The sequence below is a fragment of the Argiope bruennichi genome, chromosome X1 (assembly GCF_947563725.1).
Source record: "Argiope bruennichi chromosome X1, qqArgBrue1.1, whole genome shotgun sequence".
Taxonomy (NCBI): Eukaryota; Metazoa; Arthropoda; class Arachnida; order Araneae; family Araneidae; genus Argiope; species Argiope bruennichi.
Window position 1 is genome coordinate 968,943 of NC_079162.1, and position 19,388 is coordinate 988,330.

At 31.0% G+C, this 19,388-nt stretch overlaps 1 long non-coding RNA gene across 1 annotated transcript in view; it reads left to right on the forward strand.

Annotated features, from left to right (window-relative positions):
* LOC129959073 (uncharacterized) overlaps window positions 1-13,066 on the forward strand; it is a 91,513-nt gene extending 78,447 nt beyond the window's left edge. Inside the window, exon 3 of the long non-coding RNA XR_008783387.1 lies at window positions 12,898-13,066. This is a non-coding gene — a long non-coding RNA (uncharacterized LOC129959073). The remainder of the gene's footprint in view (window positions 1-12,897) is intronic.
* The last annotated feature ends 6,322 nt before the right edge of the window (window positions 13,067-19,388 follow it).

Sequence of the window (19,388 nt, forward strand, 5' to 3'; positions counted from 1 at the left end):
ACTTTCAGGTCATCTTGGCTTCTTTTTTCATTCAGAGTTTAAGGAGCACCAGCTTCGAGATAGGGTATCTTCTGTCAAGGAGCCGACTGTTAAAAACTATGTAATTCGTGGTTAGCATGGACTTTTACTATACCTGTGAATCTTCAACTGAACTGCAGGCTCTGATGAAACTGGAGGGGTAAGTGGAAAGGTGAATACTCAGTCACTGTGAGAGCTTAATCTTCAGGAATGTACGATTGAATTGAAAGTAATTTTTCTGAAATTTTGGAAGTTTCCAGGAATTTTTCATTGTTTCTGAACTGCTAATCACAACGGGTCTAGTAATTAACGATAGGTGTGAAGTTATGAGAACTCTTTCATTAATGCATTAATCCGATTTTTTTATTCTCATTATTTGTTAAATTGTGATTGCTTTTGAGACCTGAGAATCCATTTGGGGGGTGGGGTATGGATTTCTTTAAATGCCTCCAATTAGTTTTTTTTAAATATCTTTTGACATCAACTAAGCTATTTTCGTCTGAATATGAGTTGTTTAGCTTACCCAGTTTAAATTCTAAATGTGGTCTGTTACTTTTTGATATGGAAAATGAATAAAATTCTCTTCTATTTTCTTATCAGGAAGGTTGTATGCTATTTAGTGGATTGTTATGAGCGTTTCTCACAAAACCAGATGGCCTTTCTCTTTGCTAATGTTCAGGTGTTTTTCCTTAATTTGTCGGTGATAGAATGTCTGCCTTGAATTTTATACAACGCGAATTGCATTTGCAATACTAATTGGTATGGTAAAACCTGACACGGTTAAAACACGTTCTAACTATAGTTGGAATTCTGTAGGTTTCGATTAGTGCTTTTGATACTGAGGTTTTGATATTGGGATAATCGTACATTTTCTTTTAATTTTCCAAGGATTGTATAATAGCATTCTTGTCAATAATTTCTAAGTCGAAAAAGTTCTTAGTATTTTAAATAATTGTAATCCCTTCATTCTCATTTCATCTTTACAATAGTTTGAAAGAAAGAATTTAGTAATTGTCAGCGATGTTTCTTCTGGGGTACCAGACAGTATGAATTCGTCTTTTCTTTATTTCCTGTTTTTCAGTCATCTTAATACTATCTTATGCGTTTTCATGTTTTATTCTGATGAATCATTTGTATAAATATATTCGGTGACCTGAAGATTCCGAAAAATATTTTGGTTCGTGATGTTATGGTCGTCTGAGACATTAAGTTTATTTCTGAGACTGAGTTTTCTTTGATAGGAATTTCATCTAAAGCTAAATATATAAACTGTAAAAAAATAAATAAAAAAAAAATAAAACTAGTAATAAAAAAAATCCCCTGAAGATTGCGGCTTTAGTAAACATGACACTTAGGGCACGCCCATCGAAAAATAAATTCAATAAATCGTGAAAATGAAATTACCTGTGCAATCACAAGAAATCACACAAGACATTCAAGTTTTCCAAATTATCATTTACCTCTTGACTTTATATTGGAAATATATTTCCTAGTAAAATGACTTGTTTTAGTAAATTTCATTTATCTATTTCATATACAGTCTCTTATGTTTCCTTAGTATGGCGCTTCGATTTCCTTAGCATGGCCCTTTGTCCTATAATGAAGATAAGTAAACCTTCAAAATGCATTTAATTTAGATCGATTGGATCGAAATTTTGGTTGGTCTGCAATTCCTGTGAAACACCAGTTTCTGTGAATGCCAGTTCTCATCTTTGAAACAGATTGACATATTTAATTCTATAAATGCCTATTTCGAAATTGGATTGTTTTGAAATATAAAGCAATCAATTTTGAGGTTTGAATTTCTAGCAATGCAATAGTATATTTACTTTTGCATTTAATATAAGGGATTGACTTCAAAATTAAGAAAATTTAATCAAATAATGAATATTAAAAGCTTTCAGACTTGCTTTTATCAGCAAACTACGTAGTTCAAAGTAATATTTGTTAATTAAAAATATGAATCTTACCAAAAATTGTATAATGTACTTAAAATTCGGTATATTTAAACCTAATTTGTAGGTTTCTATCATTTTGAATAATGAAATTCATAAAGGGAAACCTTGCTTTTTTGTCCAATTAGAAATGAACGTGGTAACTAAACGAAATGAGTTATAATTTGATAGATGACTCACCTTGTAGTGCAGATTAATATCGGATTCTGAAGCAAATTCTTCAAGCAGATGGCCATCTGTCAGTCTGTATAATCGCATACATGTAACCGCGACAATCCAAATGCAAAACTGAGATAAATGAATTTGATTATGTCATTTTGCTACTTAAAATTGTTAATTTCTTTTTTGATCAGATGGAAAAATGGCATAACCGATTTTTTTTTTCTGTGCGCTGTTAAGTGCAAAACGCTTATGGGATTCTAAAAATAGAAGTCTTGAGTTCTCGTAATCTTGACGGTCTTGCCCAAGGTTTATAATTCTTATTGGGGGAGGGGAGGGGGGTTGATAACATCTTTAACGGCACTACAGTTTTTTAAAAATGCGGGCGTGTTATCGGATGTATAGTAGAAGAAAATACGGATGATGTTATAGTTATTAAGGCTTTATTTTGTGCAACTGCTTCCAACGGATTACAGCATTTCAATGTCCAAGATCATATTTGTTATAGGTGGCGCTCTTACATACCATGACATAACAGTGGGTTAATGCATGAAATGCTCAGTGATATTTCTAATTAAAACCACCTGTTATGAGGGATGATTGGGGTAAATTTGTTTGTTTTTTGTGGCGACCTTGACGAGCCAGATCTTTCATTGCTTACATTAAGTTGCTCCTCGCCGCCTGGAAGGAGCGTACTTCTGGGTTTGGTATCGAAATGGATCAAAGAATTATGGCCCGATTTTCGACAGCTTCGGCAGATGAATGTGGATTTGCAGGGTGGCTTATGCAATTTCAAACAGTTCTTACAAATGTTATATTTTTCTAAAAGTTCAATTCTTTTAGAAGCACTCAATTTTAAAAATTCAGGTCATCTTTGCAAAAGATGTTCAATTTTACATAAAATACATGGTTTTACATTACTTAGTTAATTCAAATTAAGGAGAAAGTTTTTTGGCTTATTTATATTGCGCCTTGAAATTCTATGTGGAATTTGTTATTTGTAGGGGTTTACCCTAATTGATCGAGTACTTTCGCTCTTGATTCTAAAAATTGCAAGAGCTCCTTCAATGAAGGTATTTGTTTTGATTGTATGGACATTTCTTGTCAAGTCTTTCTAATGTTATATTTACTAATAGAGCATTTAAGTTATTGCATTCTATATTCAAACTTTTTAAAGCTCTGACTTTTGTTTATTGTATCTGATATTTTGTAAGCCTTTTGCAGACTCAAAATTTAATTTTTCTAGTTGTTGATATTCACATTCAAAATATGCTACAATTGCTCGCTTATTTTCAAAGCGTTCTTTGAGACCAGCAAATAGTGACTCAAATGCATCGTCACTTGTTTCTATAAATTTAGCTTCACCTCGGAGGGCATCTTTTAAATAAAATAACTTTTAATCATTCGTTAATTCGGTATTATCGTTTATTAGACACATGAATTGATTTTTGAAATTATTCAATTCTTCCATTTTTTTTTCCGTAAAATAGTGGTAAGGGAATTTCCGGAAGTTTCGATTTTAATTCAATATGATCGATATAAGCTTTCAAATTTGAATTTTGATCATTTTTATTATGCATTACATTTTCCTTAACTTTATAATGAGAGAATAAGCATTTCAAATTTACCACTATTTCGTTTCTTTCTTCTTTGATATCCAACAATTCTTGATCGCACTTCTGGATTAGTGTTTCTTCTTCGTTGATTTCTAAATAATCCTTGAATAAATTTCTAATTCATTTATTTCTGGCAGCTGAATATAAATTTTTCTTCTTCAACCGTTGAACTACTTTTAACAAACCTCTTAATACTTGTTAATTTGGCTTTTATTCTTCCACGTATGCTATTTAACTCTTTGGCTGTTTCAGCTTTATTTTTATCCATATTTTCGCTAATCCGTCTCCGGGTCGCTAGGGCCAGAATGGAGAGGTTCAACAATGACGGACCTTTTTAGAATTTTAAAGATTTTGTTTCTCCTCTTTCGGGAGTTCCTTTGAGCTTTGCCTTTCGGCGTTGCTGCTACATCTATCAATTTAGAAATCTGATTGTTTTTCACACATACCGCTTGAGGGCGTTACAAGTAAGAGGCGGAGCAATATGCTTACGTAACAATGATCTGATTTAGCAAATATTTTCATAGTTATATTAATATATATTGAGGAATAATTCAATGCCCTGTAATGTGTAGGAAAAATCAGAAGTAAATTGCTTGATTTCAAGATTACATTGTGCATAAATATCAAAATATATACAGATTTCTGAAAACATTGATTTGCAGGAGAGCAATTACGAAGACTCATTAAGAAGCAGTTCTGAACCTACGTTTTGTAAGAGTGCAATGGTAACTGCGGGTAGATAATTTACATTAATTTCAGCTCATCTTTTTACACTTAGATGACTTTTAAAGAGCATCTACTTGCGGAAAAAGTATCTCTTGTGAGGGCTGATTGTGGGAAGCTTTGCACTTCCAGATGGCATGGGCTTTTGCTATACTTGTGGTGGGAGAAATGAACTGGATCGTTAACTGAATTACAGGCTCTGATGAAGCAGGAGGGGTAAGAGAGCTTCATCTTCAGGAATAGAAGAGGGAGACGAAAATAATTTTTCTGAAATTGTAAGTTTTCGGGGATTTCCTATTGCTTCTGAGAGGCCAGTCGTAGCAGGTCTAGTAGTTAACGATAGGTATAAAGTTATAAGAACTATTCCATTAGTGAATTAACCCTCCAACTGCTTATCCCGATATTTCCGCGGGTTAGCAATCAGTCCATTGTTGTTGTTGCATCCCGCGTTTTTCGCAGTTTAGTGTGTCTTTTTACGATTCGATTTTTATTATGTCATATTATTATCGTGTAATATATAGTATCAAGTCACTTTGTTTGAAAATTTTTTTAACTTATTTGCGAAGAACGCATCTAAATATTGATTTTAAAAAATTACGTAATCAGAGTATCGAGCAGTTTTTCTTTATTTGTTTTTTCATTATGATTGCATTTTTTAAATACTTCCAAATATTTTTTATTATATTTGATATCCAGTAAACTCCTTTCGTCTGGTTACGAGTTTTCAGCTTTCTGTTTGATTTCCAACCTTGGTCTTTTGTTTTGTGATATTTTGATATGGAAAATAGCAAAATTCTCAAATTTTCTTGTTTATCAAGGAGGATGTGTATTTTCTAGTGGAATGATAAGTGCGTTTATACCCACCACGAAACTAACTGGCTTTTCTTTTTACAAATGCTTTTCTGTTGTTTTTCTTTAATTTGTCAATGAATGGTGGAATGCCTGCTATTGAATTTGATGCAGCGGGAATTGCATTTGCAATGCCAATTATTATGGTAAAAACTGGCACTTTTAAAACACATTGCAGTTATAATTGAAGTTCTGTAGGTTTCGATTTGTACCTTTGTTACAGAAGTTGTGATATTGTAGATATTGAAATAATCATACATGTTTCTTTAATTTCTCAAAGAAATAAAAATTAAATAATAGCATTTCTGTTCTGTAATATCTAAGCCCATAAATTCCAGGTATTTTAAAGAATTGTAATCTCTTCATTCTTTTTTCATCCTTACAATGGTTTGAACGAAAGCTTTTAATAATTTTTAGATGTTTCTTCTTGGGGCGTCAGACAGTACGATTTCGTCTTTTATTTCCTGTAGTTCAGATATCTTAATTCCATCTTACGCATTCTCCTGTTTTATTCTGATAAATTATTTGTATAGATATTTTCGGTGACGTGAAAATTTTGATAAATATTTTGACGGGTGATGCTATGGCCATCTAGGACTTTTCTTTTATTTCTGGGACTGATTTTTCTTTGATAGGAATTTCGTCTAAAGCTAAATATGTAATTATAAGAAACTATAAAAAAAAACTGGTAATAAAACATCTAAAGATTGCGGCTGTAGTAAACATACCTGACACGTGGGGTTCGCCAATCGAAAAACTAAATTCTTCAGTAAGCGTGTAAGTAATTTAAAGTAAAGCGTGTAATGAATTTACCAGTGTAATCATATGTCATACAAGTCATTAAAGTATTACAAATTACCATTTACCTTTTGACTGTATATTGAAAATCCAAAAATTTTTCAAGTAAAATGACTACTTTTACTTAAATTTTTCTTTCTCTCTCTCTAATACAATGTCTTATATTTCCTAAATTCGGTGCTAAGAATTTTGTCCTGTAAATCCTTACAGGATACTTGCAGGATAATTGCACTTACAGGATAATTGCACTTTCACAATTGCATTTAATTTTGACCGATTTGATCGAAATTTAAGTGATCTGTAATGTCTGTGAAAGCCATATGCTAGTTTACATTTTTGAATCAGACTGACATATTTAATTCTATAAATTCCTCTTTCGGAATCGGGTTGGTCGAAATATGAAGTAATAAATTTTAATGTTCGAATTTTTAACAATTCAATAGAGTATTTACTTTTGCGTTCAATAATGCAATGACTTCTAAAATTAAGAAATTTGAATTAAATAATAAGAATCAAAAGGTTTTAAAGTTGCTTTTATAAGTTGAAAGCTACGTAGTTGAAAGTATATTTGTAAATCAAAATATGGATCTTAGCAAAAATTGTCAAAACGTAAGCATAGAAAAGATACAAGTCGATTAAAATTCTTATTCCATTTATAATGTACTTAAATGCGGTGTGAGATCTTTAAACCAAATTTGTAGATTTCTAACTAATTTTCAATCATGAAATTAATACAAAATAAGCTTGCTTGTTTGCCCAATTAGAAGCGAGCAATAGTAGCAAAACGTGAAGAATTATAATATCATATTTTTTTCTTATTCTTATTGTCTTATTTCATGTTGCTCGATTGTACGAAATAAATTGTTGAGCATAATAGAAAATTTCGAAATACTTTTTATGTTAATCCACTTAATTAAACAACTTATTAATTTAAAAATAATCCTAGTTTTTGTAAAGAAGCGATAGTAAATACTCCAGTATACAGCTGTTCCATTTTTACGTTCTCGTATATGATATATGCAAAGAAAATCGAACATGAGATTTCCTTCCCCTCACCCCTCCCTCCAACGTTGGAATGACGTCTACCTGGCGTCTCTCTGCTTGCCGGTCACTGAACACGATAACACAAAAGCGTTTTTAATGGTTTAAATTTTATGTGTGATCTTAATACGAATTTTTAAAAAATTCTACCGAACTTTGCTCCAAATCGACGCAGAAATTCTGGCTGGTTGTCTCTCTGAATGCAAAGGTGGTAATGTCACGGCTTCGGAACCGGAAGGTTTCAGGCCGATTCCACCGAAGAACCATCGTGTAAGTGGGTCTGGCGCACGTTAAATCCGTCAGAACCAAACGTTCTCCCACGGGAGTGGTGGAGAAGTTTGGAGAGGGTAGGTGCCGTCGTAATTTCTGTCTTCATCTCAGGTGTCGTCTTCTGACCGAGGTTCAAAATGACGAGGTCCGTTCCAAAATAGTCCTGGTATTGCTTTAAAACTGGACGTTAATGTATCTATACTGTCCTAATGCAGGTGAACAAAATAACTAAACACAAAGCGATAGATAAATTTTAATATGCAGAATTTGTATCTGAAGCATAAATTAGTATCAAAATTTGAACAAAATCTGTCAAAGCTTTGACCGTCAATCAATCAGTACATTCACATGCAGGTAAATGGGACGACTCCCAATAGCAGAGGTTTATAATTAAATGAAATTTGGTATGTGATCTTGTGACTAAAATTGTCTTTGGTAGAATCTGGATTTTAATCGGTTAGAAAAAAAGATGTCCGATGTTTTTCTTTACTGTACTATGAAGCAGAAAATCTAGTTGCTGAAAATAAGAATCTAGATGCTCGTGCGAATCGCGGTGTTACCGAAGGTCAGTAATTTTATAAAGGGGAGATTAATATATTATTAGATTACAGAGCACGTGGATAAGAAAGGAACAGTCCCATTCTTCTTTGTTTTTGGCTACTGCAGTTTTGTATCTTTGTGTAAATGTTTTAATTTTACACCATAGTTCTCCCAAAAACGGCCTTTTATCGAAAGAAAAAATATCTATTTTTGTAATCTTAATTGCTAACTTTAAAAGTTGTTTCCTTTCATCATTTTTTTTAAAAACCTTTTTACCTTGCCTATAACTACCAATAATTAAATGCCATGTTTCAAAATCTGATTTTAACCCTCCAGTTGCTTATCCCGTGATTCCAGAGGATTGACAGTCAGTCCATTTTCAATTGCGTCCCGTGCTTTTGGAAGTTTAGAGTGTTTATGTTACACGGTCTGTAATCTTAAAGATAAAGTATCAATGCCCTTTATTTAAAACTTAAATTATTTAAACTTATTTGCAATAGTAATAAATAGTAATTTTAAAAAATTACGCAGTCAGAGGGTTAAAAGTAATATGACTATTTCTGATTCAAAATCCAGCAGTGAAACACTATTTTCAGTCTTGTAATTATTGTAGGGCTATATGAAACTGAAATCTAAAATTATTTGAATTCAGTATCTTTTTTATTTCTTTTTGAGAATATGTTTGATGCTAGGACTAAGCAATATTTTTTGTAAAATCACTTTTCACTATTTGCAAAATCACTTTTCGTGAAAGCATATTTTTAAGTGTCTAGTGTTCTGTATTTTTGTAATTATGAATACGAGAAAATATTTTTAAAAAGATATTTTTGGGCAAAATTCGTTTTTATGTGTATTCCACCTGTTGCTTAAAACTGGAATGTTTAACATGGGATGACAAACTACGTTCGCCTTTTTTCTATTTGAAATGTATGTAAACTAGACTTAAATTTTCCTATGTATCAGAGTGATTAACAAATATAGTTATACTTGTGAGGCAAAAGATTAATCGTGAAATAATTTTTATTTAATTTTTTTTAGATTAAGGCCTTTTGAACCTTTGCACTCTGATGGCTCTTCTCTGGCACAAATCAAACCGTTGCATCATTTTGACGTTTCATATATACAGAGGTTAAAAATGTTTCCGTACGCAGTTATGACTATTAATGAAAGTTTAATTTTTGACACTAAGTATTTTGTTATGAAAATGAAAATTTGAAAATTGGTTTAACACAATTTTATTTATCATTTATGAATTTTATAAAGGAAAAACTACGGAGAAAATTAAATACGTAAATTGAAAGAATCAGAAAATGCCACTAATAAGGAACAAAAAAAGTTTCCGTACGGTATTTGCATAGTACATTTAAGGTCTTTTTCGTGCTGACCAACTTGCATTTAATAATCGGTAGGCCTTCCTTTGAGCTTTATCATTCTCTCAAACGTTGTGACTTCACCTCCACAAGTTTTTTGTTGTTGTTGTTGTTGTTGTGTCTGGAGAAATACTGTTCCAAATGTCTTGAATGGCTTTGAGTTCAACCTTGTTCTTTGTGTCATATTCTTTTAGTTCATGACTGATTTTTTCCCATAAATGTTCTATAGGCCTTAAATCTTGAGACTAGGGAGAGCTATGAAGCTGTTGTTTAATATTATGCGAGACATTACTGTTGACATATCTTAGAGGTGTGCTCAGGATTGTTGTCCTGCTGTAAAGTAAAGTTAGTTCCAAAGGACAATTTTCTGCAACGGTGAAAACATTTTGTTTTAAAATGTCAAGATATATGTATCTATCCATATTTATCACTAGAAAACAAATGTCTGACACCAGCAGCACTCATACACCCCCATACCATGTTCCCGCCATCACCATGCTTAACAGTTCCACATAAATTCCTAATTAACATATATTGCTTTGATTCCTCCGGACCATAACTCGACCATCTGACCTACGGATATGGAATTTTGATTCATTTTTAAAATTACAGGTTCCCAAAAATAAGAGGCTTACTTATATGCTTCTTTGTAAATTCGAGACACTTTTCTGTTGCAGGGACTTATAACAGGCTTCTTACTGGCCGCATGCCCATTACAATCCTTTTTTAATGACATTTCTCACCATTTGAGGTGCGACTTTGATATTGTAATCAATAATTAAATCAGTTGCATTAATCGGTGGGATTATATTGCCCCTTGCACATATTTCTATTATGCAAGCAATTTAACTACACAGGTCTTTCCAGATCGATCTCTATCTTTAAATGTTTACAGCTCACGGTATTTTTTAATAATATACTGCAATGTAGATTTTGGTTTGTTAATGATTTCACTAATTTTTTCATAAATAATCCATCTTTTAATAACCGAATCACTAACTCTCGAATAGATTTCTGAACTTCCATTTTAAGACGATCTTCTACAAATTGGAATTAAACAACTGTTGCTATGTCGTATTCTTCACTCTGAGAAACCATCAAATTTCGAATATTTACTGCTAGCCAGTTCTAGAATACGTCAGGAAGAATTATTATATTGCGTGCGGAAACTTTTTTTCCATGTTACTTCATCAGTTATCTTAAAACTTGCACACAGAAAAACTTGCTGCGTTTTGTAAAAATATAAATTTATTATGAAACTCCCTCTTAATATTTACCATATATAAGTAATTTACAAAGATAAAAAACAAGGTTTAGAAATAATGCTAATTTATTTTTATGTTTGTCTTCCGTACGGAAACTTTTACCTGCTATAGATATTTTTCACTTTTGATTGCTTGAATATTCAAGAGTAGTAAAATGATGTAGAATTAATTTTTCGTGGATATTCTATCAAAACAATTGTGTTTATTTTTCGCAAAGGTAAACATTAGATATATATTTATGCATGTAGATACTTTTCCAAATGCAAAGGGTTAATTTGTCAAATTTCATTTAAGAATTATAATAAATTCGCACTTTTATTGTTACAGTGTGGTAAGGAATGCGATGCTGTATTCAAGTGTTATTACAGGTCAAATGTTTCCACAATCTTCAATAAAATTGGATTAAAAGTTGGAACGAACTGGGGAATGCATTTCTTGCATAGGTTTTATTACCTTCTGAGCTATGGCTAGTGCTTAAATTAAGTATTATGGCATAAATATTTAGAAGAAAAGTTTTTATTCTATTGAAGATACACATTTCATATCTATATCATTAATACATATCTATATCATTAATATTCAATCTAACGTTAAGTAAAATAGAAAATATCACTCTTATTTTGAAGTGTTTTGAATAAATTTAGTTTGTAAAATGTGTAACAAAATTTTGAATTCTATTTTAATGGGCATTTTTTTTATCTATAATATCTGAATGTTGGAGATATTTCTTCGAATCTCAATCGCAGTTTAATAAAATAAATGCCGATGAATAAATTCATAAAATCTGCTTGGAAATCTTTTATTTTCTCTCCTTTATAGTTTTATCTCACAAATATTGATGAAAATACAACATAAAATTTTAAAAGTAATCAATTTTTCAGGATTTTTAAAAATAGATTGTGTTAAAAATTAAGCTGTATATTTTAAAAGATCGCATTGTATTCTCTATAAAAAATACAGTTCATGTTTGGAATGAAAGAATATTATTTATTAATTTCTATTTAAAGGTTCCTTCTTCTAGTTCGAATAGTGGTAGCTCGATAGTGTTCGAAGTTCAATTCATCTTTTGTATATTTTTTTTTTTTTTTATTAATTGTAGCAACTATAATGCACGCGAACAGGAAAGAAATGCATCTTATTTCTACAGTTGAGGAAATAAACATATTTAAATATATATAAAAGTATAATTAAATATGCTAAATGTTTCTTAAATTATTAAAATTGGAGAAAGAATTAAATAAAAATTCTAGCTAATTTTTTGAAAGCCTTGCGCTAAGGTTTTTGTACTATAATTGGCTTCTGTCCTTTTGGGGAAAATCATTTTAACTTCCGTAAATATTTATTTCTTTTTTTAAAATTTTAAATATATTTTTTATTGTGTACTTATCACCGAAGAATAATTATGTGCTGTATGTGGTAACTCGAAACCGAAAGGACTCGGTGATTGTTTCTATTTAAAATAATTTTATTCACTATGAGCAAACAACTTGATCTGATAGAATTTTCACAAATCTACTTTATTCTATGAACTCGCTAGCTGTCGGTTTACCGTAATAATGCGATTAAAAATTGTGTATCCATTGCATTGCTATATGATGAATTATATTTAGGCTTATTGATTTGAAAGCATTTATCGTAGTTGTGAAAGGAATTAAACTTCACAGGAAAATAACTTTGCCATAGGATATCAATTATAATTAAAACAGAAGTTGTGTAAGTAATTAACATTGAATTTTTCTGGTAGTCCAAATGTAAGTACGACTCTCTAAATTTTTGAAGTCTGGTTAAAACTGATTATAAACTTTCTCCATTTAAATAAGTATCAGTCGGTGAACACGCTTATTTTCCCACAAAGGCAGATAAATCCGTTGTGCGGTTTCTGTCTCTATATTTATTAATGATATGAAAGTTTAGTTTGTTTATGGCTTGCTTCTTGTCGACAGCACCCGCTACTGAAATATCATTGTAGAATTCTCGTTCATGAGACGTATTCCTGTTTTATGAGGTAAATATTTAAGAAAGTAATTAACAAAAATCTAAACCATACTCGCATAGCACATAGATAGATCGCGAGCTGGTATTTGGCCAATCCTTATCGTGTTGTGACTTTCACTTCTTGTTAAGTGTTAATTTCAGACGTTGAAATTATTAACTTTGGTTAACACAGATGATTCGCATGTCAAAATAATCTAATGCGGTCTTTTAGTCCATTATTTGTCGTTTTAATATATTTTTGATACCTTTTATATGCATTGTTATTAATATTTTTCTTCCTTTATCCATACAATTGGAGTTACCATTCAGCGAGAGTGAAGAACATTCAGCTGGGCTGAAGAAACTTTTGCTGGTCATACCGGACAGGAGTGCAGGTCTGAAACTCCTCTCAATGAAGGACCTTTTACAAGTGACTGAATTGATAGTGTATTAATCAAGGACACCTGTTGACATTTGAAAGGACAATCTGCTGAATTTGTTACTGATCCATGAACAATGGACATTTTTTTTTCTCTGAAGACTTAAACACACTTTCTTCTCCACTTTCTTGGACTTTTTCCTTTGCTTGTTCTTCGGAATGAGACTATGTTGAAATATCTTTTGTGTTGGATTTCTTCATTCTTTAAATCATTAGGACTTATCACAGATATAGACATTGGACTTTCACAATATGCAAGAATATCTTTTTGTAAAAACATGCAAGAGCTTCCACATTAATTTGTAATTTAAATTTAACTATTATCTATTTTTAGTAAGTGACGAAAGAAAAAAAAAATATAACTTCATCTTTCTCCTACAAAAGAAAAGGGGATATAGACAGCCGCCAAAAGGCACCCATAAACCCGCATCGCTCGCATCCAGACGCCGTTTTATGAGCTGGCATGCGACTGCTGTGTGGTCAGTAGGTCTGTGTTGTGTTCTTTTATTTGCGCTAAAGCTCCTTCAATTATGGAAATCTGGTATTATTCTAAATTTGTAGTTGTAGTTTCTACTTCCTGTTTCAAGCGAATTATCTTCTTCCCATTTAAAGAAATTAGTTTGTTGACTTTTAAGACAAATTTGCCATCTTATATAGGGAGTATATATATAATATATATAGGTTTTATCTTAAGTTTAGAAAAATTTAAATAATTATCAAAATCAAGCCTTATATTCTTATTTTAAATTGTCATTTAAATGAGATTGGAGTAGAGGGATTTTATTTAAACATAATAATTGAATTTAAACAGTATAAATTCTAATTATTATCCCTGAAGAACAGAAGTGAAATGCGATTAATATTTTCACTTCGCTATTTGAGCATTGTTGTATTTAATATTTATACCAGGTACTTTCGGATAGTTTTTTTATTTCACAAAATTCCTAGTTTGAACGAAAATGGAAATATGATATGTACAGTTTTTGATTCGCTATCAACAAACTTATTTCATATCATCGATATCATAACTGTATTCTAAAAACTATCGTCAGTAAAGGTAGCTTAGACAGGCATTTGCGCTGATGTTGGTAATTTACATATGTTAAGTGAAAAAATGTTATAGAAACCATCTCTAAAAAACTAACCCCAAACTCTTAATAATGGTGCATTTGTTTTTTATATTCGCCTTCTTGCCAAACGCTTGAAATCAAAATTGCAGTTAAAATTAAAACGTAGAAAAATTAAATATATTTAAAAGGTTGCATTTTTGAATTAGCACTTTTACATGCTTCTGAAAGTACAAACCGGTTGACGTTTAATCTCTCTCGTGGAAATTCAAAATTTTATCTGCGCCAAAGCGACTAGAGTTGTGCATCTTTGATATTAATGCTTAATTGGGCGTGTCGTTTTAAATAAGACTCTCCTCTTGCAAATCAAATCATTGAAATCTCTCTTTTTCAAAAAAACGTAATTTGTTTTCTGTAAATTTTTTTAATTGAGCTCTCCAAAGTCGCAATGAAGTAGTATGAAAGGCCCAAATGCTTAGTCTTATTAAAATCATACAAATAATGTGAGCTCCCCGCGCTGATAAAATCAGGCCTTTTTTTTGTTAGTTTAAATGGTCGTTTAAAATGGATTTAAGTAATAGATTTATATTTAAATATCGTAAAGCGAGTTTAATTGTTCTTTATCCCTTTTAAAGCATGTTCTCTGGTGTACGACGAATTCTTTATTCACATCCCTGTATTGTTTTAATATTTGATGACCGAAACTTTACGCGTATGTCGTCAAGTTTGCTCCCATAAAATGAGAAATATGACTCCTTGATCTCGAATAGGATCGTTTCCAGATTTTAATTTTGTTATTTTGCGAAAATTCCCGGTAAAGTTTTAAAAGCAATAATGCACAAAGATCTCTACATTTCGGGCAACGTTACTTTAAATGACAGTCGAAAAAATAATGTTTTTGAATGTTGCCGAATTTTCGAGTCGTTATCAACCTTGTAGCCTGCTCAGTAAATATCAGAAAATCCGGAACTGTATGCTAAAAGCAGTCGCCTTTTAAATTATTAGAATAACTGGAACTGGGTAGGAATAAGATGCGTGACAAGCATCAAACAAGTGGGAAAAAATGAAATTTCAACTTTTAATTAGTTACTATTCAATTATATAATATCCCGTGAATTAGAGGCAGTTTCTTTAATTCAGCGATTTAAATTTTAACTAGTTTGTTAAATTGAAAAAATAATTACGATATCATCGACAATATTGGTAAAACTAATCGCTTCCTTCGCTCGTGGCAAGGGAGACATAAATAAAAGAAGCTTCGCTAAAAACAGTGATCAATAATAAAAATAATATTCATTAAGATGTTTAAAGTTATATATTATAATATTATAGCAACTTATCTTTCGATTCTTGACTTAAGAAATGAAATGGTAACTTTTTCTCTCAGTTAGGCGTCATCTATACCAACAAGAAAGGAGCGGAGCGTTTGGCACATAAACTTGTAAGATTTAACTGGTTTGATCATCAACTGTAGGTTGTAGTAAGGTTAAGTTTAATAATTTATTAAAAAGGACGGAAACAATGTAATAAAATAATCTGAAAATATTTGAATTTTCAAATATATTCCATATATCCTAAATGACCGACGGTATAGTAACGGAATGTGGTCTCTTGTAGTAAAAATCATTAGAAGGAGAATTTTTTTAGAAAAAGTTCGGGTTTGATAAATTTCAAATATTCTCATTAGCAAAATAACGGCTATGGGATTTTAGAAAACGATTAACATTTAGATATGATAAAGGGTCAAGATTGGATTTCAGTATTCAATTTATTGCAATTCAAGTAAATGCGTTTCGAATGCTCAAAACATAAAATTCTGGGAAAACTCGTAGCTAAACTTTTTTATTCGAGTCATTTTTGGAGGTTTGCACATTTTCTCTTTGCTGGTACATCGTTTACTTATTCGAAGCTTGGTTGTGCTTTTCTTTTTAATTAATCTGTTTAAGGTCATTTTATAAATAGTTCAAAATATACCATCTATAAAATCACTTGGCAGTAATCGCAGATCTTTTAGAATAATATGGCAATTGATTGTAAGTAAATTTTTAAAAAATTACTGCACTACTTGAGCACGAACTTGATTTAAGGGTCGTGTGTATATGTAATATAAAACTTTTTTTTAAATTCTCGAATTCTAAACTTCAATTAAAGGCAGGAAGAATAGTCGAAATTGTGATTTCTTACTGCCCTAAGGTTAAAAGTTAAATGAAATTATACTTTATTATAAATTCTGTTATACGCGCTCCCGCTGGAATGTTAAGAATCGGCAGAAATTCGAAATTGTGTGCATTACTTTTCCTTATCGCGCGAAATTAATATACGTTCCAAGTAAAACTGCAAGGTGGGGAAAAAAAGGAATAATTTAGAACTTTAATTTAAATTGTAACACATTCTTGAATTTCTGTTAGAGCCGATTCGTCTTTCAGTTGACATCCAGTTTGCTAACCAGGCTTCCGTATTTATGTGGATTTTTCTGCGATAAGCTGGTAATTCAATTAATTAAAAACTTGGAGAATTGAATAATTTCTCTTTATGGACAGTTTGAATGACCATTAAAACTGCATTTAGATAATTTAATTTAAAGTTAGATGTAATGGAGGTTCGAAGTTAATATTCAATACGAGGTTTGAGTCATCCGTTCATAGCGTAGAATTCGCTCTTTGGAGTTCTGCATTTTCTCTTTTATTACCATCTAAATGCTAAATAACCTGAAGTGATAAAATGGAAAATGTCTTCCATTACTTCCAGCTGAATTTTCCTCGATCATTTATTCGTTAATTGATTCAGAGTCGATAAAAACAGAGGCTAGGTATATATCATGTAAAAAGGTAATTTCTGATGTTGCATTAATTTTTATGTTCTGTCTTGATCGGTAGGGGGGGGGGAGGGATCGATTTAATTTTCAGTACCGTATTCACTTCGAATTTTGGAATATTTATATGTGTGTAACTATTTTGCAACTTCAAAAGCTAAAATGTTAAGATAAAATTATCATTTGGTCAGGTTCCTACATATCAATTTACGTTCATTTAATTATAAGAATATATATACGTATATTTGAAATTTTAACTTTGATTTATTTTACCACGAGAGTTGTATTATGGACATCGAAAATGTGATAGAAATTCGTCTATCTACATCGCGACATAAGAGCAAAATTTTTCTGTTCATTGATTTTACTATGAGATTTTGGTAGGGATTTCTTGGACACGAGCAGACTTGGAAAGGAGTGTTTTGAAAAGAATTTTAATATTTTTATCCCTTCGTTGTTATGGAATCGGCAGTTTTACTTCGAATGTGTTATAATTCAATAAACAAAACAAAAAGTAAGAATTAAATCAGGATGCAAGAGAATGTTTCGGAAGAAAAATAAGTTGGGCTGAATGAAAATAAAATTAGGAAATCATGTTTCAACTAGATATCATTACATACATACATACATATATATATATATATATTAGCATAAAAATTTAAGTCTCTTGTAAAGCTTAGAATAGAAATTTCCATGGATTAAAATAAAAATAATCCCGAAATCGGTATGAGCGCCATTATTTATAATTTTATGCATTTATGAAAAGAATTTTGTGTTCTTATGAATAACAATATATTAATATAGTGATTTCTAAATTATTATCTCCAATGTTAAAAGAAATTTGATCTGAAAAACAAAATTTTATATATTTATTCCATTTAAAAAGCAAAATTGCATTGCATTTCATTACATGGTAAGCTTTATAAGAACACAAATTTTGTCTTTTGCTTTCATAAATTGTAATCAATAATTCATTCTCTTTGTTCTCCATCGTAGAAAAATACTAAAACTTTAGAGGATTTGTTGGTGAGTAGAAAAAACTTCCTCAGTGTAGCTTCATACATTCATAAAAGCAAGCTGGCTTGCAAATGAATAAGTAATCAAAACTTTTTTTTTTTTTTTTTAAGAAAGAAAGAGATGAAGGTGATGGTATCTTCTTTTAATAACATTATACCGATCGAAAGACTACGAAACGTATTGTTTGATAGATAGCCCCCCCACACACATAGAATCTAATTTTTTTTTTAAATCAAAAAACTAAATGGGAACGTTGATTTGCATCTTTAAGTATTGTTCTGTTTCTTCAATCATGTAGTTAAATTTGTATCTCTCTTCCTTGGCGTTGATTTAATTTTAGTTTGTTCAGAAAAGTGTTTGGAAATAACGTCGCATCTTAATTGCCTTCATAAACTTTCAAATTGCCAAAAAGGCCTTTATATCCAGATAAGAACAATGTGATTGTTTTGAAATTGCTTATTTAAAGAGGTATTTTAATATTAAAATTTAAAGTTTTGAAAATCTGGGAATGCAGTGATATTTGTAATTGCCGTTATCATCTATTCAAAATCTTTTTTCATTGAATAATAAGTTGCTCAAGTTGCAAAAAATATGCCTTATAAATTTTTAATGCATATTTATTTGAAAATGCAAATAACAAAATCAAAACATAGGACCTTAGCTTTATTATAATTACTGAAAGGAATAAACGTAAAACTAAACACAGATATTTGCTATTTAGGAGCAGACGATTGTTTCGTAGTGAAAAGGATTTTAACCGGACACGTGTTCTGTCTAAAATTGTTTGCTTACTGCCGTCGAGCTCGCACCTGTTGTGCACTTCTTGTATTTGCTTTTATGTTGATCGTTCTGTATGAAATTTATCACATTCAGGGTTGGTGTTCAAGAGTAGAGGGTTGAGGATCATGTCTAGCAGGGTGGAGATCGGAAAGAAGGCTCGAGATATAGAGCCTTGGGAACTAAGGCAAATGCTGCAGGTAAATGAATCAATTAATTACTATACTTTCTGGACTGAGGAATATTTCATGAGTGTTTTCCAATTGATTAAAAATTTTCAAATTTATTCTTTAAAAATATATCTTTTCTGTTTGAGGTGGAATGACTCGAATTAAAAGTTTTATCTGAAAATTTCCGTTTCGGAAATACGGAAGCTATCGGTGGAGAGTAATTTTAGGCAATAGTCATTTTTCAGATTCTTTACAAATCTTGTTAGTAGTTTTGGTGCTTTCAACAAACTGGATGGCATGCAAGTAGCATAAGTTCAATTTTGTTTACATAATATTCCCTTATAATGATCAATAAATATGTAAAATAATATCCTGCACTATAAATTCCTTTTAAATATCATTAAATATTTCAACAATGCGCTAGTTTCTCAAGGCCTTTTTATATTAATAAAAAATACACTGAATTATTCCTGATGTTTTTCTGAAATCTTTGTTTCTATGCTCTTTTTATGGTTCGAAACTTTCAAT